This window comes from Centruroides vittatus, unplaced genomic scaffold, assembly GCF_030686945.1.
Source record: "Centruroides vittatus isolate TY-2023 unplaced genomic scaffold, ASM3068694v2 contig_1832, whole genome shotgun sequence".
In the NCBI taxonomy this organism is placed as follows: Eukaryota; Metazoa; Arthropoda; class Arachnida; order Scorpiones; family Buthidae; genus Centruroides; species Centruroides vittatus.
In genome coordinates this window covers 49,830-73,759 of record NW_027121128.1, presented here as the reverse complement: position 1 = coordinate 73,759, position 23,930 = coordinate 49,830, and the positions used below count along the sequence as shown (strand labels likewise).

Here is a 23,930-nt window from a genome sequence, read left to right as displayed (position 1 = left end):
GAACGAGAGGCAGAATAGAACGAAAGGTAGAATAGAACGAAAGGCAGAATAGAACGAAAAATAGAATAGAACGAAAGGTAGAATAGAACGAAAGGCAGAATAGAACGAGAGGCAGAATAGAACGAAAGGCAGAATAGAACGAAAAGTAGAATAGAACGAGAGGCAGAATAGAACGAAAGGTAGAATAGAACGAAAGGCAGAATAGAACGAAAAATAGAATAGAACGAAAGGTAGAATAGAACGAAAGGCAGAATAGAACGAAAGGCAGAATAGAACGAAAGGCAGAATAGAACGAAAAGTAGAATAGAACGAAAGGTAGAATAGAACGAGAGGCAGAATAGAACGAAAGGTAGAATAGAACGAGAGGCAGAATAGAACGAAAAGTAGAATAGAACGAAAGGTAGAATAGAACGAGAGGCAGAATAGAACGAAAGGTAGAATAGAACGAAAGGCAGAATAGAACGAAAGGTAGAATAGAACGAGAGGCAGAATAGAACGAAAGGCAGAATAGAACGAAAAGTAGAATAGAACGAAAGGTAGAATAGAACGAGAGGCAGAATAGAACGAAAGGCAGAATAGAACGAAAGGCAGAATAGAACGAAAAATAGAATAGAACGAAAGGTAGAATAGAACGAGAGGCAGAATAGAACGAAAGGTAGAATAGAACGAAAGGCAGAATAGAACGAAAGGCAGAATAGAACGAAAGGCAGAATAGAACGAAAGGTAGAATAGAACGAGAGGCAGAATAGAACGAAAGGTAGAATAGAACGAAAGGCAGAATAGAACGAGAGGCAGAATAGAACGAAAGGCAGAATAGAACGAAAAGTAGAATAGAACGAAAGGCAGAATAGAACGAAAAGTAGAATAGAACGAAAGGTAGAATAGAACGAAAGGCAGAATAGAACGAAAGGCAAAATAGAACGAAAAATAAAATAGAACGAAAGGCAGAATACAACGAAAAATAAAATAGAACGAAAGGCAGAATAAAACGAAAGGTAGAATATGACGGAAAAGTAGAATAGAACGAAAAGTAGAATAGAGCGAAAAGTAGAGTATAACGCAAAAGTAGAATAGAACGAAAAATATTTTTTTCTGTAGCCAGTCAGCAAATGTCAAGTTTAGTTTTGGACACCCTGTAATTTTACGTTTATTTTATGCCATTTATGTAAATAAGTTAACAAGATAACATCTATAATAAAAATTATGAGAAATTCGATACAAATTAACTCTTTAGATTTACACCTTACTCCAGTTTAGAATGCTTTTAATATATGTTTTTATAAGAAATTTGATTTAACGTGTTTTTGAAGATAGCTGACACTTCTCCCAATAGTCCGTTAAATCAAGGTTTACTGTATTAATTAAATTTAAAACCGATCTACTTTTTCCTAATTTCTTTTATTATTGTTTTTAATATTGATATATTAAAAATGTTTAAATCTTAATTCAATTATTAATCATTGATTGAAAGGACAAAATTGATTTTTAAATGTTATTGTGATTTTGTTCACAGTCGATTGACTGAATAAAACACTTTTCTCTCTTCTAAACTATATATTTAATTTTCATTAAATATAATTTATCCACTTCCAATTTGTTAAAATGTTTATTGCATTTAATAATATGCTTAATAATGCTATTTGTGGATTAATACAATAATAAAATAGAAAAAATAGAACGTTATTTTTCCGCACATTCATGTGTTATAAAGAATGATTCAGAAGAACTTTTTTCATTGTCATATGATTCACCATTTCAGATAATTGATGTACAATTAAAGAAGTTTGCTGCAATTCAGTATTTGAATAAGGTTAAGGAATAATTGAAAATTAAATAGAAAAAAGTTGAGGGAAAAACAAAAGAAATAAACATTTCTCCTCCAAACAATTGCCAAGTAAATAATCAAAATGATTCTGTAAAGTGGAATTTTAAAGATTTCATTCCGCGATTACGTTCCGATTCAACTTATGATGGCTTTAAGTGAGTATAAAATTTTTAACTGTAACATGCCAGTACTTTCACTGGGCCGCAATTTAAAAAAATTGGAGACCTATAAATTCCTTCTGTTTGTCCATGCTCAATCTCGAGAATGGTGTTAGATAGATGAAAGTCTTGGCCGGATATAAAAAGCTTACGGATAGGAGGCCCCCATAAATTGTTCAATTTAGTACACTAATTTCATCCATTTTTCAATCAATTATGTTAATTTAATTTATTTAATAATTGATTTAATTATTATTTTATCGTAAATAGTAAATCGAATTACGACGAGCTTCGTGAATTGCAGATACGATATGTTATAAATCTGTCGTATTTAACGATATCGCGAGAATACGAAGTAACTAACGACACTTTCCTGAATCCAGGCCTTAAGTTTGAGAGTAGAGATGAATTTTTAAAAATATTATAAATGCCAAAAATGATTAAAATTTTCATTATGTCGGAATCACCTCAGATAGGTGATTCCGACCACAGGATCCTTCTTTTTGTCCACGCCCTCAAACTTTAATCACCAAAATTCAACAGCATCTGTGACTTTTATATACAAGTTACCACGCCAAATTTTGTTTTTTAATCTTTACCCCAATCTTAAATATTAAAAGAAATAGACACTTACATATCCACGGAATTTTTTTCTGATTTTTTGGATTTAATGATCTCAAAACGTCGAGATTCGAAAAAATCCCCCGCAAGGTCAAACTTGACACGATTCTAATAATTTCTAGTGTTAAGTATACATAAAAATGAAGAAAGTAATCACTGTGTTACCATAAACAATATATTATATTAATTTTATTTCTATTTCTTCTAAAACAGAGATCTTATGAAACAAGCGAATAATTGGCTTCAAAAGAATCCACGAAGTGAAAACACGTGAAACTGTAAGGTTTAAGTCTATACCACGTAATGTTTCGACTGAACACATGAATAAATAAATATTAATAATAAATAAATAAACATTAATAATAAATAAATAAACATTAATAATAAATAAATATAAAACTTTTATTCACATATTTTTCTATAAGCAATAATTTAAGTTAGTAATTTAAACATTTAAATACAGTAGGTGATCGGTTAACGAACAAATCGGATAACGAACACTTTCGCAAAAGATTTTTATGATTGGACAACGAACATATGTTCGAATAACGAACACTTCACTGAACAAACACAGAAAGAAGCGACGAAAATAGCAAATACCGATTGATTTTCCCTTGTCTTTAGGTAACAATTCGAAACCTTTTCGGAGCACGGGAGACGTCGACATCGACGCTCAACCCGATATATACTGATCAGATAGTATTCCTCGAACTTTGAAATACTCCCTTGTAATTCTAGTCTTTTATTTTTCTGACAGAAACAATTCATTTATAGTATTCGCGAGACTGTCGGGCGGGCACTCGTTAAGTTTTGCGTCGATTTTTATTTTCGAAAGGTGAGAGTGTAATAGCAAAGGTAGAAGATGTTGGAACATTATCTGCTTTTAAAAAATTAGTTAAGTAAAAATAATTTATTAATTTAAATAAAAATTTTCTATAGAAACATAAATTTCTGTGATATGTTAAAATCTTATGGTAAAATGTATATGTACTGATTATAGTAACCTAACTACTATAATTCTGACCCGAGATTAAAATTCAAAATTTCTTGAACTCTTAATAAAACACTTTGCCAAATTACAAATGTATTTCACAAAATAAATAAAGATTTTACTTACGAATAATAATTTAAATTTAAAAAACAAAAAATATGGAAAAGCTTCTAATAAGATATCTTCTAATAAGAAAGCTTCATCTAATAATAATTTTAGAACAATGTTAGAAGAATAATATTATGCTTTTATTGTTACTTAAGAGTAAACAATTGTGCACATCTCTAAACACAAGAACAGTTGGAAATCTCAACTTCAAATTAAATAACTAAATATAATAACTAAATTAAAATAAGTGGCATGAATATGGCAGCTCTCCCGTGTGATTTCTCATGTGTCTTCTTAGTTGAAGCAGCGAGAGATGGGATAAGTTTTGTGTAATACTGCTTATCTTAGGGTCATTCAACGAAATCTATAATATATGGACTGATTTATAAGTTAACAATACATCAAAGCATAAAATATAACTCTTTAAGTACGATTGTTTTATTTATGGAAATTAATGCAAGTGGCAAGTAGCAAGTAGCATTTGTAAGCATTTGCAGGCACTTGCAGAGCCGTAACTAGGCAGGTGAAACAGGTGCACCCGCACAGGGCCCACTTGAAAGGGGGGCCTAAACTGCTGTTTAAAAAAAATTATATTTTTAAATTTTAAATGTTTCCGCCTTTCTACAGCGCGGTTTGGCGATTACATTTTGCCTTACTTAGACCATAGATGTCTGCTCACCAGCGCTCCCAACCGTGCGACTTTTAGAGGGACGTAGTGGCGTTGCGGCAACCGCAGATAAATCAAATTTCAAAAGTAGCAACTTTTGAAATTTATTTATCTATTATTTTTTTGAGAAATTTAAATTTATGTTTACAGTTTTCAAATTTACAATTTTTTCTTTATAGCGCTCTCTGGAAACGAATATTATTATTACGATATACAAAACCGTATTTTTAGATTTTTCTACAGTGTGCAGAGCTAGAAATCTGCAAAGATAAAATTTTGTAACAAAAGTAAATCTGCCCGGGGATTTTTTTAATTGCTAAATTGCTAAATTGATGTAATTAATGAATTTGCTGAAATGAAAGCCAGAAAAGTTCAATTAAAATAAATCTTATTAAAAATCTATTGTAATGTATTTGTTTTATTTTCCCAAACCAAATAAATTAAGGGGCCTAAATTCAAATTCTTACACAGGGCACAGGAATGGCTAGTTACGGCTCTGGGCACTTGTATACACTTGTAGGCATTTGCAGCAAGTAGCAAGTAGAAAGTAGCATTTATAGGAACTTGTAGTATGCACTTGTAGGCATCTGCAAGCATTTGTAGCAAGTAACGAGTAACGTGTAGCAAGTAGCGAGTAGCGTGTAGCAAGTAGGAAATAGGAAGTAGCAAGTAGCAAGTAGAAAGTAGCAAGTAGCATTTGTAAGCACTTGTAGGCACTTGTAAGAACTATCTACAAGTAGCTTATTTTAATTTGCCAAATAGAAATATTTTTTGAAGGACCGCTTTGTAAGGTTGGCATAATTTTTAACTTTAATATATTTTTTATAAAGTTAAAAGATTATTTTCAACGAAGTCGTATTCAAGGAGCTATTATATTGAAGATCAACAAGTTCTAACTTGAATTTTTCCTCATTTTCAACGTCAATAAAAAATAAAATTATTAAAATTTTCATGAGTGATTTTAGAAATTTACTAATTTAACAGGAAAATTCGAATTGCTTCGTACTAGAGTCAATTTTTCTGTCCAGTCTCGGAGAATATCTTTGTTTTCGAACGTCAACAATATTTCTGAATGTTTCTTATTGGGCTGCAATTTGAAAAATTGTAGATCTAGAAATTTTCACGGTCTGTCCGTTTGTCTTTCCTTAATCTCAATAACGGAGTTATACAGGTGAAAGACGAGACCAGATATGGAAACCTTAGGGGCAGGAGGCCCCAATTAATTATATAAGAACTTTCAATGTAAACCGGAAATTACGTTATTTCAATTCAAAAAATTTCCTTTGAAAAGTATTATTGATGGATGACCGGTACGACTATTGTTAAAGGAAAAGTATGATGTGCAGAGACAAGCCACTACTAAATGAGGTGGAGAGCATATTAAATAAATTAAAAATATAACTATTTATATGTAGAGTAATGAAATAAAAAAGTAATTATACTAAAATATTATTCGTGAACAGACATTACAGTATCAGTGACATCGTAATAACAATTATTTATACAGTAATAAATTATATTTTTCATATTGGCAAAGTATTTACATTCATATTTAAACAATTATACTTAAAAGTTATTTAACTAATTTCGATGATAACATCAGAATCATTATTTTTATAATAATTTATCTAAAAAAATTAATTTTGATTAAATTTCTATAAATTTAATGATTCTAGAGGTACCATTAAGAAAAATTAATTTTAGATTGTAATTCACTAAAGAGCCATCTAAATTCGGAGCAATAAAAAAATATATAAAAAATAATCTTAATTAGTATTATACGAATACTTATAACAATATAATCCATATAATTAACCCAGAAATAGTGTAAAGTTGCAAGTTGGAATCATGACTTTGCAAAATGTTAATTAAGTTTCCATTTATATTTAAACACTACATAAAGAAAACCATTTCCGTAGAAAAGTATTTATTGTTTAAAATATTAAAAAAAAATATTTTAATTTTGCTAAATAGAATTGATACTTAAATAAAATTATTTATTTCCCGCTTTACGACCTAATTGATTCCTTGAAAACCATCGTTAAACGAACCTTCGTAAATCGAACTCTAATTTTTCGTAAGTTCGGTGTTAAAAACTTAAAATTTAATTCCTGAAAATGAACTTTTAGACTATATAATATTGTACAGTAATGGCCTACTAAACACAGGATATTTAAATGCAAAATTTCATGCAAACGAAGCAGAAAATTTATACCAGTCGTAAAACAGGATATCGTAAAAAGAACGGTCATAAAACAATAGTCTACCGCAGGGGTTCTCAAACTTTTTCGATCCATTGCCCCCTTTGTTCCATAAAGTTATACCCAATGTCCCCTAACCCATCAGTGACCCCAACTTTTGCCTTTCGTCACAGTTCAGTACCCTGCCTCCAGTGTCCCCCTAGATTTACTCACCGCCCACAGGGGGGCGGTAACGCCCACTTTGAGAACCCCTGGTCTACCGTATAAAATAAAAAAGAATACTGAATTTAAATATTCGAAAATACCATACCCAAGGCCGGCCTAAGAATTTTTGGAGCTTATAGGCAAATTTCAGTCTTGGCACCCTCCCCTTTTACTTCTAGACTCCTTGAGCATTGAATAACCTACACACCTACAAGCGACAGCTCTTGATGCATACATAATATGTCTACTTAAAATAAGTGATAAATATTTCCCTTTAACTGATGCTGGCACCCTTAAATTTTTGCCTATATCTCGGGCGGCCCTGCCCATATCTTTTCCATTGTTATTTATTCAATTATAACAACACTAGAATGCATGCTTAAAATTTATATATGTGTAATCAGACTTATGTTTCATGTAGAACTTTTAAATTGTGCTTACTTAGCGTAATTTTTCATTTGATTTATCCATAGCCATGCTTATATTATTTCTTCCGCATAGAATAAAATGCATGAAGAAGAACAGAAACCTAAATAACAGATTCATAATTTTAAATAAAAAAAAAAAACATTAATATTATTTAAAGATTAATCCAGTGTCAGTCTTGTCGGAAAAAGAATTCTTAGACAAGGTAAGTAAGTAATTGGATTGACGCAGTGGTATAGCCAAGAAAAGAAGAAAGGGGGTGGGGATAGTACGGAGAGAAGAGTGAGGGTGGGAATGAAGGATTTTGAAACGGGAGGATAAGGAAAGAGGAAAGAAGAGGTGGGATCCCATGATCGCTTGACGGGAATCGTTTACCAATAAAACGATTGCATACAGACAAGGATACAAATTATTTACACAATAAACAGTATTTACAGAAGCACTGACCCACATTGGTCCAACACATGTTGAATCCGTACAATAAAAATACCTGGAGACAACGTAGTAACAGCATGTAGGAAACCACAGAAAGGCTGCAGCAACGAGCGTGGCTTCGCTCACCAAAGACCCTCCAACAATGGAAGGGGCGTACCGAAAATAAGTTTGGCCGCAGATTAATTAAAGATCTTGATGAATGTCCTGAAGGCTAAAAAAAGATTTGAAGGACTTTGATTATATATTTGAACTGAGGGGACCGAGACGAGTTCAACGGTACCCTATTTTTGGACCGGAGACGAAAAATAAAAAAGTCATCATACTTTTTAAGTTACCATACTTTTAATGCTCTCATGAAGACGGCACCATAGTTGCTAGTACTGCCATCTTACGGTAAAGTCTGCAAACCATGACGTCGGACTACGGTCATCTCCAGTAGGGTTAAACACGCGATACGAGAGCGGAGAGAGCGACGCGACATCCGATCATCGCGCGATCGCCATTTCGGTTAATGTTACTTATGGCAGAGAACATGGCGGCCGTTCCCACTGTTCGTGGTCCCGACTCACCTCCCGGAGGGGAGCCACCGGCAGGCCGCCATGTGCTAAACGTCACTAGTTACTAGTCACTAGTCACTTGATTCACGGTAGTTCTTGAACAAAGTAAAAAAAAGGAGAAACGTCTACTAAAGGCAATTTTAACGGCAAGCGACGCGACTCCCGATCGCGATAGCGAGGCCGACTTAGAAAAGAGAGCGACGCGACTCCCTGTCATCACGCGATCGCTGGAAAAAAGTATGATAACTTTATTATTTTTTGTCTCCGGTCCAAAAGTAGGGTATCATTGAACTCGTCTCGGTCTCCTGAGTTCAGATATGTATTCAAAGACCCGAAATTCCATAGGTGGTAATCTATAGTATCCAAAAGAGAGTTTAAAGGGCACGGCCAATACATGTTTTCCTTTTCACGATCCTAATAAGAAGGACCCTTTCCCTCGTGTGCCTTGCACAATTAACAGAGGGTAATGCAGACCTTACACTACAGGTGATCAAGGAGAGCAAACCGTGTCATTTACAATTGGAAGGGTGATGTTGTACTTTCTAATTTGCTGGATCTTGCTGTCGCTAAAAATGGTAATGTTTTCCTTCCTGTACAGCATTGGCGTGTTACTGATGTGCTGCACTGCTTTCAGAATGGCCAAGGACTCAGCCTGTCTAAAAAAACGTGAGAGAAGTGCACTAAAAAAATTAGCCTCCTAATAAAAAGTAACTATGATAGTTAATTACTAAAATTACGTTAAATTATACATGGCATATTAATTTAAACATTCAAGTACTATAGATGTTTTAACGAGCTTAGTTAAAAATTTTTTCCATTTAGGCAAGCAAATAATATATAGAATGAAATAAAAAGAGTTTAAAATGGGGAATTTTCAAGTCAATTGGGAAAAAATGGGAAAAACAAAGAAATTATTTATTCCTCAATTCTCCCTTCAAAAATATAAAATTCCCAACAAAATTTCCCTTAATATCTTTTTCCCATATTTTCCCAATTGTCTTGAAAATTCCCCATTTTGGAAGGAAAACATCAATCCGTCAACTCTATCTTCGGCATTTCTGGTTTAATCTTCCACAATAAATAGAAACAGAATAGATTCAAAACGTGTTCAAATATCCCACTGTCGTCCGTCTGTCTGACTGTCTTTTCTTAATCTCGAGAACGATGTTAGATAGATATGGAAACCTTAGGACAGGAGGCCCCAATTAATTATATAAGAACTTCTGATGAAAATCAGAAGTTACGTTGTTTTAATTCAAAAATTTTCCTTTTAAAAGTGTTAGATGGATGATCGGCACGACTCTATTGTTAAAGGAAAAGTATGATGTACAGGGTCAAGACAGTACAGTGTTAATTTTATTTTTATATTTTATAAGAAAGAATTGATAGATGACGGATCGCTTGAGAATACGTATCAAGACGTCAAATTCTATAAAAAAATTCTGTTAAAATTAGTAGAAATAAAATATTAAAAATCTCGATTCATACGTAAGAAAAAGATGGCTTCAAATTATTATCTTTTATTGATTATTGTAGGTCAGTGTAACTTCCAAGTTGAAAACTGCTATTCTATAACAGAATCAAACAAGATAAAATCCTATAAGTTTCGAATTTAAACTAAATAAATTTCAATTTCTTTAAAAATTCAGATTAGGAAGCAGGGATTTTTATTTGTTTATTAATTCTTTTTTGCAAAACATAGAAGATCCAAATGGATTCAGTTGCAACTCCGGCTCCAAAGTCATGCATGGCCTGTTTTCGCTTCTATTTATCTATTCTAAAATTATCTATGAAAATTAATTTATATTGCTTGTTTTCTGTTAAATCTATGGTCTTAACGTTTGGAATTACGTGTTATGCATTGTAACATATGAACTGCCAAAAGAAGTAAATAAATAAAATAAAAGTTTCTCGTCTTAATTTTATATTTTTATTTTGGCTCTCTGATAATGGAACACGAAACTCCATTGTTCGATTTCCGTACACATTTTTATGAGCGCATTACGTCCGAAAATCGAGGACCGCCTACGAAAGCATACCGATGAACACCTTAAAACTTCCAGTTTTTAATACTTTTGCCTCATTTTTACGTGTTAACATGAACGAAAGGTTAAGTTAAACCTGTTTTAATTTGAGCAAAGGCTCAAACTGATTAACTTTCTGCTTATTTTAAAAGCTACAGCTTTTAAAATAAGCAGTAAAGAATGGTGATCTAAATACCCAAGAGACAAAAAATTTTTAATTAAAAAACAGGCATAATAATTGACTCTAAATCTAAAACATTAATATTATGTAGAAATAAATAATAAATTAATGAAAATTAATAATTAACAAATTAGTATTATTAAAAATATATTTTTAATTTTATTTTTACATAACGAAAACAGAGATGACGCTAATATCGATCGACGAACGAAACAGACGAAACAGACGATGATTTAGCGGGAAAGCCTCCATCTGCTGTTGATTTCTGGCTTTAGGAAGATGGAGAAGGCGAATTTTATTTCATTAAATTGAAAGGGGTGAGGTTTTTCTTTAATATATATTGAATACATTTAATAATATTATGGTTTCGTTAATATATTATGTATATAAGCCTGTCATGAGTTGCAGACGATAATGTAAAATTTTATGTATAATGTAATATAAATTTTATGATTATTTTATATAATTATATAGAATAATAAATATTATTTCATTAATTTAATGCGTTATATTTTGTATAATGCTTTAAATTAATTATAAATGTATTGGTCTATATAGGCCTTTATATATTTACAATCAATATTAAGCCTTTTAATTCAAATTAAGGCTTTAATACATAAAAATTTAGGCCTAAATTTAATTGCAAGGCTTGCAATTGTTTAAATTTTTCAGAAAATTACATTTTATTCATTTTTATATTGCTAATGCATAAATGAAAAAATATATAAAACTAAATTGTATTTTATTATACATATATAGAAAAATACATATATATATATATATATATATATGTGTGTGTGTGTGTGTGTGGCGTAACTATAAGACCCTGTGGGTGTGGACTCCACTCTTAGATATTCAGAACTTACTTTTTATACTACTAATAAAAAGAACGATTAATTTAATTTATTTATTTAAATTATCAATATTTTTCGGGAGGCCAAAATATCTGGCCTTCCTTCAGCAAATTCTGTCTATGCCACTGATAAATATATATAAATCAAGAAATTAACATTTGCATATAAAAACTAAACTTTGACAGATTCTTCTGCATCAAGTTGAGAAAATTATATTATACATTTTCACTATTACACAATATTAAGTAAGAAATGTCGTTATCGATTCGAAGGCATGGAATGATTATAATTACATTCATTAGACATTCCTTGCTACCACTTGGGAATTTATTTTAAATCATTTTCGAAGAATGTTAAAAGAGATAGTAACCTTGTCATCGTAAGCATAAAACAATAGAGATATAAACTGCTAATTGTTTTAATAATAAAAAATGTTAAACACGTTAAAATATCTATATATAAATATATAAATTAAAGCATTTATTTAAAATTATTTTATAGCCTTTTATTACTGGTACTAATGAGATATGACTAACCTATTCTTTAGTTCTGATAATAATCTCCATAAACAATAATTTCTACGAATATATAAGTAAATTAAATCTTAAATATGTTAATTGCAACCATACAGAATGAAAAAAATAACAAAACAGCCTAATTAAACCACTGCATTATACTGAATACCATGAATACACAAATATATGGAAGCAATAAATTTAGCAATAAAACCTTAGGAAGTACTGAAAGACAATAAAATATCTTATCGCTAACAGAATATAATATATCAAAAATTAGGATTATTAAATTTAATTTCCTCAATTTTATGTCAGACTTTAATTTTAAGCTATTAACGTTTCAATGCTTACATCATTAAGAGTGTATATTAATTAAAAATTTAGAAGGTTATATATTGAGTAACTATATATAAATTCTTTATTTCTTATGTTAAAAAAAAAAACTGATATCTACCTTATCATTATATGTTACAATTATAAATATATCAAGTAATGTCATAAATGCAATACTTTATTAGGTCAAGTAAAAATTTTCATACACTTCTAAATAACATTTAATGATTACATAAAAGTTGTTTGCAAAAGTTTAGATTAATTTTATACACGTTTCATAAGAGTAATATATATTCCCTTATCATTTTTCTTTCTTTTGATGTACAATATACAGATAGAAAAAAACAGAATATTAGCTCTAACATCATCTTTATATAATGGAAAGATTTAAATAACATATAATTACATTGTTATACGCTTTTTATACTTATAACGTACAGTACACGACAATATTATTATTTATAAACATGCAATTATTTATAGCTTTAGGTCATATGGAATAAAAAATGGAACACTATAATTATATAAATATTCGTAACTTGTTGTGGCCAGGAATATTTATATAATTATAGTAACAATAGGCATATATTCTGGCAAGTTAAACGGGTAACTATAATATTGCATCCTTAAGAAGGACGATGATCTTGATTTTACTACTAGTGGAATGGAAAAAATTATACTTAATGCTTTATGAATTCCATAAAAATTTTATTATTCGTATACATTTAATAAGTTGGCATATATACATGCGCATTAAAATTAATATATTATTAAAGTGATACTTAGCATTATAAATAATATTTTTAGGAAGTTAATGAGTATTTTGTACATTAATTTTATGATAAAATAAATAGATTCATTTAAAATGGAGGTTAATTTTTGAATAGTTATTTTATTTTTATTATAATACTAAAAATACAACAGCGTGTTTACAAAGTTGAGAAGGACGTTTGTAACAAATAAAAAAAATATCAAAAATCATATCAGAATGGAATAAAATTCTTAAATATATAATTTATCGCAGTGTTGTGTCCTCACTGATGTCTTCCGAAATCATCAATACAAAAAGTATTATGCTTTCTGTATGAACAATTATTATACTGTTTAACAATGAAATTTGCTTAATTGTTTTAATAAAATGTTAAATTAGTGTTAAAATTCTATTAAACATTAGTGTTTACATTAAAATTACAAAATTATAAAAATTAAACTGTATATTTTATTAAAAATACAAAAGTTTTAATTATTTAAAAATAATTGGACAAAGTTTTGTTATTTAAACTTTGTAATTCTGGATACACTTTTTGAGTTACAAATTTTTTTAATGTATAAAATTCAATATACACGAAGCGTAGGAACTTAAATGTGATTTTAACTTAAAAGTTGAAATATATTATAAAAGAATAACAAAATATTCAGAGAAAAACAGTTTTCTGTGATCTGTCATTTCGTTCATTTCGAATTGTGCCACTTCGTTAAAACTAGAACTGTATTAAATAACATTTCTAGGTTGATTATAATAAATTAGCTAATGTGACGAGTTTTTAATGCCGAAGTAAAAAGGAAGTAAATTAACTTTATTAGTCATTTACATTATTTACAAAATACTCGAATCGAGAATGTAAAGTAAAAGGGATTATCGTATGATATTATTTTTCTTGAATAAGGTTATTTCCTCTAACTCGTAAGCAGGAAAGTAAAACTAAAATGAATTTCCCTTATTTACAATTTTCTTCCGGTTAAAATTCACCCTTTTAATATTAAATTTATTATTATAAGCTTAAGTTAAATTAGTGTAAAAGTATTCTATTATTTTCTTTAAAGTACTGTACGTGATTACGTGTTATTTCTTTCCTCAGAAACGTCATTGAATTTCATTAAAAAAATTTCCCAAAAATATATAAAATTTCATTCCAGATAGTGATTATTTAGTAAGACGTGCGTTAAATTTGGATTATACGCCTATTATATACTGTATATGTATTTTATTGTTAAATAACGCTTAATTTTATACTGAGAAATGAAGTTAATTAGAAATTAAATTTATAGGTCAGATTGACGAATTTATGATATAAATAATTATTATTTCATTTAATTAACGAAGTAATATGACGATAATGTGATCAAACTGTTCTAATACGTGGTACAATGAACAATTTATGATCGAATCAATAATAATATTAATAACAATAATTTTGAGAGAATTCAAGAGCAAATTCATAAAAAATTTGCTCTTGAATTCTCTCAAAATTATTGTTATTATTACTTTTTTTTCGGTTTTTAAGTTTAAGTTAAAAAATTCTTAAAAATACGAATATTTTTATGAATTAATTTAGATAAATTGTGACGAGTAAATCTTTAATATTTATTACTCTATGAGTTTTTTCTGTCTGATTTAATTTATTAACTTAAATTTAATTGTCGTGGGAAGCTCTGAAAAAGTCACAACTAAATAATTGGACGTGTGTAAAAATAATTAAAACTTAATCCCTTGACTAGTTTATATTTTAACGTTTTCTTAAATAAAGTATGTTACATTCTTGTTTCAATTAAAAGTAGCCATCGAATTCTCTCACTGACTATTTTAAAATCTCTATACGTCATAAAAAATCCTTTTATAATCATTAATTTTAGTAGACTGAGCTTGGAAATCCGTGAATAGTTGATGGCAATGAAGTCAAATTTTTATTTACGTGCAATATATATATATATAAAAAAAGGAACTCGTTCCGAACAAAGGACGAATTAAAAACGGTTCATAACCAGTTTCGCAGTAGACGATAGCCAACCATTCAACGAATCGATTGCGTCATTTTAGCAGGGATTAAAAACTTGCGATAGGTCCGAGTTACAATGCACTTGCAAGTCGGATGAACCCGAGTTGAAACGAAGAGGAGCTTGAACTCAGCGAAGAGGATTTTAATAATAACAACAACAACAACAAAAAAGAAAGGAAAAAATCTCTACCGATCTGAGTTGGAGGAAAAGTGAAAGGTCAAAGATTTTCGGAAGTTTTTTTACGTTCTTCAACTATTTTTGTAAGTTATCTTCCTTGTAGTATTCTTATAAACATCGATTCTTGACCCGTATGAAACAAAGAATCGAATTGGTCGTGTTCCTAAATTAGCTTATATTCTAAATTAACTCCTCTTGTATCGTTCCGCTTGATTAATATGTGTTTATGTATCTTTATCGCGCTTCCGTTAGTAAATTTACGTTACGGTTCTACCTCTTGATTAATAGTTATGTTTATTCCTTACGTAACTGACGATATTCCTTGTTGCTCACCACCTGGAGGGCCTGAGATCGATTTACGGTATATATCCATACCTAGCACGTGCATTAATAAAATTTTGGTATCAGTATCCCTGCCTCCTGCCGTTTCTTAAGTATAAAGTAAGGTTTGTGATTACTTAAATGTTCTTTTTAAATTTTATTGGCATCTAAATATGCAGTTTAAACAGGAAATTACACAGAATAACAGAATTTCTGCCGAATCACTTCGAAATTGAGACAACGTGGTTGAGAGACCATTTTTTATTATCTTCGTTGAAATTGTGATAAAATGTTTTACCCTTGGCACTCTGCTTCATAAATTAATAACTTCTGAGCTTTAAAGATAAAAAATTATGCAAGAGAATCTTTTCAAATCATATATATACATCTTATTTAAGATCATCAAATACAGGCAGGCAGGCAGTCCAGAGAGACATCAAATATATCTAAGGTAAAGTACTTTATTATTCTTTTGTCGTCCTCATTACATCGTGTTATCAAGAATATCTTCATAATTTTTAAGTTAAATTCACAACCTTAAGGATTTTCCGAGGGACGAACCCGGAAAAAAAATAAAAAATTACCACCCATCAGTTTAAATACTTGTCTATTTTTCAATTCATTCTTTATTTATTCATAATTATGCATAAATTTACACATTTACTTATAGTTTCTTTAAGTATTTATCATAACTTTTACATAAGAATAGAATTATTAAATGATGTAAATGTTAAAATAACCTAGATTACAAGTTTAAAAAGGTTATCGAGAGATTTTCTACCAAAAAGACGAAACTTTTATGCAGTTTTAATATATTTATAGACCACGGATACGGTTATCTGAAAATAAAAATATATTTTAAGGCTATTATAATACATTTTACACGCTGTCTTTTAGTCCTGTCATGTAATTAATTCTAGCAGCTTTATTGGAGAATTCACTTGAAGAAATTCTATTAAATTCTCTTCAATTGACAGCTATTAAAGTATTAGAAAATTCTTGTCAAGTTCTGTGCGATAAATATTCGAAGCAGACTCACGTGTCTAAGAATATGCACAAAGAAAGAGAAGTAAATTGCGTTTCAGAAGGTCACTATCCTTTATTATTAATATAGCCTACTTGTACGATTATGTCGACAATCATTAGCATGAGTAAGAATTCGTGCCGTGCCTATAAATAATAAATAGTTACGTTGTTTAGCGAATAATTTCAATATTTCTCTTCTATACGAGGCCGTATACGGTTTTAAATGCGTAATTTTATTACGATTATTCCTAATTTTCTCGTATTTTAAAGCGTAAAAAAAATATACGAGTGGCTTGAAGATTCAACCTTCCTCTCATGAAATTTGGCGTAACAAAATATTAGGTGGAAAATTTTTGGAAAATTTTCCTAATGTTTTTTACACGTGCGGTGTATAGGGATATTTTACGGGCAAATTGCCAGTAATTTTTTAAAAAAATCCTTGATTACTACAAGGTAGTCTTGACGGAATTCTAGTTAAGTTGCATAATGGAGCTCCTCTATGAGTTTTGTTCTTAAAGGTTGCTTAATATTCCTGTTATTTATTTATTTATTTTTCTCTTTAATCGTTTCTAAGAAGAATGAAGATCATTTATAATCCTTAATCAGTGTCAATAAATTTAAGAATTAATTAAGTTTAGTGCTTTTTTGCGTCAATTAATTCGTCAAAATTATCGGAAATATTTTCTATGAACTTTAACCACTCTATCAATAATATCGAATTTAGAAATATATAAAAGCAAATCTTATAAATTTGTTTAGCTGAAAAAAAAATCTGTTAAATTTATAGGTCTTTGAAGGTTTTTCTTTCCTTTTTCTTTAAACGAATTGCATAATTAAAAGTACCAAAATCTTCTATTGTTTTCAAATAAAAGATGGAAATGTGTCTATACAAATGCGACGTGTTATTTCATCGTTTCGAAGCAGTTTTTCACAATATAAAAAGTTATTTTTCCGTATTTATCGAGTAAAATATTCTAGATTTATTTTAAAAATATTTCCTCGTAAGTAGAAAGAATATATTTAAATATTTCCCCGCGAATTGAACTAAGATATGTGGAAATATTTAAATAATTTTGAGGGTTATATGTACAGTACGTATTTCTAGAATTTGTAATAAAATTAACTAATTCTTTTATATGAAATTTGAATATAATTTATACCTCCTTTTCAAGTCTCGCTTCTTTCTTACTAAATATTATAAAAATTTTCATGGTAAATACATCAAAAGTTACCTTATTATCGAAAATTTCAATATAATTATCATGCCAAAGGTTGATGCCAATATTTCTTTATTAAAATTTCTTACATAAATAGATAATAATAAAAGTTTAAAATCGCTTCGAAAGTTAATATTCTTTTCTACTAAGAATGACTTTGATATTTTAAAACTTTCTAAGTCATTATTAGTAAAAAACAAAATAAAATAAAACTAATGCAAAGTAACTGAATGAAAGTTTGTGATTTAAGCTTTATTATTATCACCTATTTATGTAATATATTGCCTTGCAAGTTATTAAAATTTGCCATTAAACAAGAGTCATCCCGTTTTGGATGGACGGGATAATGCAGTTTAACCGGTTTGAGAAGGATTTAATTTAAATTATTTCTAAGAAAATATAAATGAGAATATTTACAAGAAATTTCGGATTTAAAATCTAGCTAAGATCCGAAAGAATAAAAAATAATCAACTATAAGTAGACACTAGCTAACCTTCGAATTCTGACATTAAGATATGGTTCTAGGATGACAGAATTGTTTACGATCTATAAATATGTCCTGTTTTATAAAATATACTTAGAAAAAAATATTTATATATTATTAATAATTTTTTTCTTTAAACTGTTAAATGTAATATTTCTCAGAAGAGTTTCTCCCAATTACCTACACAATTTTATGAGGACTTTTATAATTTTAGAAGAATCTTAAAAATTATAATATTTATACCTTATAACCGATATGCTAGATAATATCTTTATAATTTAGATAATTTATGACAAAAATATTTTTTATAATTTTTATATAATAAGTGTATAAGTCGACGTTTTAATGGCTGATCTTTCCTTATTACGTTAATATATTATGAGGCATTCTAATTTAATAGACTCTTGTACAAAAAACAATAATTAATCAAGTTTATACAACTTTCAAGTTATTTTACTGTACCGAAGAAGATAAATATAAGAACACCTATCGTTTTCCCTCTCCTTCTCTCCAATTCGAGCTTAAAATGGCAAAATTACATTTATAAATTTAACAAAATAGTAAAAAATATCAATTGATAAATATATTTTTAAAATGAAATTATATAAATAAAAATAAAATTACACTTACCCTAATATTTATTTATGCTATGTCGAATTACTCTAAATAATGCAATTTCTACTTCATTCAGTTAATTTATAGTTTCAATTTTACAAGGAAGTAGATCTACTTTTTTCCCTCTTTATTTTAGTACATTAAATGAAAGCAGGAACAATTTTCTATCTTTTGATGCTTTTAAACATTAATGATTTATTCATGTGACAAATCTGTTAAGAATAAGTTGTTTGAAATTTCGTATTCGTTTATCTTATACGTCAGTCAAGCGTAGAAAAGAAATAATGCGAACGTCTTAAGTCTAGGTGATACATTATAGTGACCTACATTATATATATTTTTATAATATACAAATGACATATATGATATATGATCGATTTATTTAACCCATGATTGATATTAAAAAATGTTTATTGTCATTTAAAATGTTTTACTTGGCCATAAAAACCTAAATCATTTACTTTTGCTCTCAACTCTGTACCTGGGTATTTTCTTAAATCTTTGTTAAAAACTATTTTTCCTACAATCTTTATATATATATATATATATATATATATATATATATAATATATATTAATATACTGTAGATATCTATGATTATAGAATTATTATAGATCTATAAGCATGGGAGTCCGAGGAAAATTTTCCAAGGGATTACAAAGCTTGGAGACAATTATATTAATAAATTTTTATTTAATTATTACTTTTCCGGCTATGTTATACCAGAGGAAAAGTATGGTGATCGAGCAAAACATGACCCTTCAAGATTTTTACATTTTTGGTCTCCGGGGACCTTCAAACGTCGAGAAATGCAAAAAAATTCGAGGGGTTTTTCTGTATGTATGGATGTTTGTTTGTGGGTGGGGGGAGCATACGATATATTTATCCATTTTGAAACTTAATAACTCCTATGCTTTTTGTCGAAAATTTCTGAAATTTTGCAGGAAGATTTGTGTATTAGGGGGATTGATGCTCTTAAATTTTTGTGGTTAAATATCGAGGGGTGGGGAGATAGAGCGGGGAATCTTGTGTCGTATCTCGAGTAGGGTCGGATTTTACTCGTTGTTAGCATTTACAATTTTTATATAAAACCCATCCTGCCCTGAAAATTAAGCTTTTTGCCATTTTATAATAATTGAAAATATAAAAATTTTTTGAATAAAATATCGTAACAGATGGCGCCATACGCAGTTTTAAACGTTGCCTGAAAAGTTAAGCAACTCGTTGCTGGATTTTTTACGACAGACCAAAAGTTTTTACAACAGACCAAGGAATCCAATTATAATTTGTGGAATTAGAGTAAAGATGCTCTATTCCAGGGAGGGGTAAATCCCCCGTTACCCTCCTCTGCGCACACCCTTGTCTAGAAGAGAATAAAATTTAACACTGTTATTATTGTGATTATTTGAGAAATAATTCAAAATATAAGTCTGTTCGATTGATTGAAGTAGCGCATATTTTGAAATTTAGTGTCGTTCTCCAGAATTTCTCATTTGCAATACTAAAGAGTAACGACATATTGGCGTTAAATTGTATATTTTCTCTAACAAACGAACAGACGAAATATTTAGGCTAAAGTTACTAATTAGTATAGTAAATTGATATTTCAATAAATTATCACCAGGAATTAATAAACTTTATTGAAAGCAGCAAGAAAAATTAGTGAATTTATTTCCATGCTTATGATGAAACACAATTATTTTTTATATACGAGTAGATAATTGAGTTTGTATGGAAATAAATATATATATCTCGCTTTATTTTTAATGAAGACGATGCGATAGAGAATCAAAGAAGAATGAAACTTGATTTAATACAGGATAAATTGGTGAAATTGGCACTTCACGGAAGAAATGCCAAAGACAATTATACACGTATAAGGTCGGTCGAAATGGGTCAAAAAAACTGCTCCTAATGATAATCAATTTCTCTCTTTTCTGATGATAACGAAGTCATTAAAATGATTCTTATATCATTAAAAAAATATAATAAAAAGTTCAAAAATAAATAAAAATTGTGTAGAGGCATGCTACTTCCTTTAGCAATTTAATAATAATTTAAAATTTAGATCAGTGAATGAATGAAAAATATTCTTAATGAATCCGGAATGAGTATAGTTTTCAATGTTTATTTAGAACATTATTAATTAGTTATATTTTTGATAAATGATACGAATGCTAAAAGTCCAAACAATGAGAAAAATATGAAATACTATTTCTAAATACCAGTAAGTGACTAAATACAAAATATCAAGTCATCCTGTCCGAGATCGGCGGAGAGATCTAGACTACTTGCCTTTTTGAGCCCCAACATATTACACAATAAAATGAAACAGCATTAAAAATTGTATTATATTCTTTAAATAACGTTCAACAAAAAATTAAATGATTTTTCCTTAACGTGTATGTTATTCCAGGGAATGAATGATTTGTAAAAGATGTTTTTGTGGCTCTGTAAGTAATGCCCAATTTAATGTCTATGATTGGGCCAGTTAATAAAAAGTCCAGCAACGAGTTACTTAACTTTCCCGGCAACGTTTAAAACTGCGTATGGCGCCATCTGTTAGGACGTTTTATTAAGAAAACTTTTTATGTTTAATTATTATAAAATGGCAAAAAGTTTAATTTTGAGGGTAGTGATGGGTTTAATAAAAATATATATATATATAAATACTAATAACGAGTAAAATCGTCATTAAGTCCGACTCTACCCGAGATACAACACACGATCCCCCTTTATCACCCACCCAATAGACCTTTAATCACCAAAATTTAATAGTATTAACCCCCTTAATACACAAACCTTCCTGCAATACTTCAGAAATTTTCGACAAAAGGAACAGGAATTATTAAGCTTCAAAGAGTGGACAAAATCGTTCTCCACTCACATACACACTAACATTTATACATACAGGAAAAAAAACTCAATTTTTTTGCATTTCTCAACGTTTGAAAGTCCCCAGAGTCCAAAAATGCAAAAATCTTGGGGAGAGAGCCATTTTTCACGATCGCCATACTTTTCCTCTGTTATATAGGAGTATAACAGAGGGAAAGTAAAATTGGAATATACAACAAGCACTTAATCACAAAGCTATTTTGCTTATGACTCAATATATTTAATTCATGCTTAAATGTTCCAAAAAAACTTATCAAATTGGGAATTTCAGATATAATTAACATAAAAAACAGTTTTGGAATAAATTTATTTTGTATTAAACTTCACAAAGAACTTTTCGTATGTTCCATCCATCCTCGTCCTTAACGTACTGACATTTTGAAAATGTTTTCAATCTCAGTTTCTAGCTAATGATACTCGAATGTTTAAATGATAAACCGTACATGATTCAATACAGTTTAAGTAATTAACTATCATATTTTTAGTAGGAGGATACTTTTGTCTCTGTGCACTTACCTCTTCCTTTTTCGGCAAGGTCGAAGCTGAATTAATCTCTAAATAATTAGTTGTTACTCTATTAATGAATTTTTTATTTAAAAATATGGATCGGTTATTTAGGTTTTTGTTCTACTTTATGTATTTCATTCTATGCGGAAGAAATAGTATAAGCATGACTATGTATAAATTAAATGATAAAAATATGCCAAGTAAGCAAAATTTAAAAATTCTACATACGAAACATCAGTGGGATTTCATGTATATAAATTTTAAAAATTCATTCTAGTGTTGGAATTGTAATGTTGTAGTGGAATTTTATAAATAACGATGGAAAAGGTATATTTTTTTCGAATATTTATTTAAATTTAGTATATACATTTATACATTGCTTTACGACCGCTCTTTTTACGATTTGTTGCTTCGTAGTAGATTTTGCAATCGTAGTAGAAAATTTATACCGTTGGTATAAATTTTCTACTACGATTGTATGAAATATCTCATTTAAATACCCTGTGTTTAGTTGGTCATTCCAGCGATTAGAGTTCATTTCCATGAATAAAATCGCAAGTTTTAATACCGAAGTTACGAGAAATTAGTTCGAAGGCTCGTTTAACGACGGTTTTCAAGGAATCAATTAGGTCGTAAAACGGGAAATAAATAATCTTATTTAAGTATCAATTGTATTGAACAAAATTAAAATATTTGTTTTTATATTTTAAATAATAAATACTTTTTCTACGGGACCTTTTTGGGTGTACTATAGATTACCACCTATGGAATTTCGGGACTTTGAGTATATATTTGAACTCAGAGGACCGAGACGAGTTCAACGGTATCCTACTTTTGAGCCGGAGGCAAAAAATAAGAAAGTTGTCACACTTTTTTCGGCGATCGCGCGATGATCGGGAGTCGCGTCGCTCTCTCCGCTAAGCCTATTGCGTGTTTAACAGGCAGTCCGGCACTCGGCCATATATACCTTCAACAAAGGCAGATGTTGATCCACGAGCACATTGATCGTCTACAGTTCGAGTTAAGTCCTTTTTGCACACCCTCGTACTCGTCGACCTCGGGGGCTACGGCTCCTCAGTCTCGCTATCGCTCGCAGTCGGCTAGTACTACGAGCCGACCGTGCTATCGTGATCGGGAGTCGCGATGCTTGAAAAAAAGGAATTGGCGTTCGACTGTTCGTGCTCCCGACGGACTCCACCCGGGAGGGGAGCCGCCGGCAGGCCGCCGATTGTGTAACGTCACTAGTTATTGATTCACGGTAGTTCTTGAATAAAAGAAAAGAAAAAGGAAGTGGCATTCGACTGTTCGTGCAATTTCTTGCCTTTCAGAGTGCTTTTTTAAAATTTGTTTTCAGACTTTACCCGCGAGATCGCAGCCTAGCAACTATGGTGCCGTCTGCATGAAAGCATTAAAAAAGTATGATAACTTAAAAACTATGATAACTTTCTTATTTTTCGTCTCCGGTCCAAAAGTAGGGTATTGTTGAACTCGTCTCGGTCTCTTCAGTTCAGATATATACTCAAAGTCCCGAAATTCCATAGGTGGTAATCTATAGTATCTCCAAATTTTTTTCCTTATGAAGTCTAAATGTAAATGCAAACTTAATTAACATTTTACAAAGTCATGATTACAGCTTGAAACTTTCCTATTTTATGTTACTTCTAGATTAATTGCCGTTTATATTGTTACAACTATTACAATAATATTGAGTAATGAAGATTATAATATATCATTATTAACATAGTAGTATGTAATGTAAAATATTGTGTTACTTGCATTAAAAATGTCGTTTTGCATAAAATTTAGAAT

General features: G+C 29.7%; 1 protein-coding gene across 3 annotated transcripts in view; it reads left to right on the top strand.

The window, feature by feature from the left end:
- LOC136969937 (organic cation transporter protein-like) overlaps nt 1–23,930 on the top strand; it is an 85,927-nt gene that overhangs the window by 18,920 nt on the left and 43,077 nt on the right. Inside the window, exon 2 of one of the 3 annotated variants that reach the window (XM_067264254.1) lies at nt 15,064–15,138. The gene's annotated coding sequence lies outside the window, so the exon portion shown is untranslated. Of the gene's footprint in view, nt 1–10,626; nt 10,716–14,861; nt 15,139–23,930 lie in introns of those variants that run through there. The other 2 variants (XM_067264255.1, XM_067264253.1) reach the window with 2 other exon arrangements.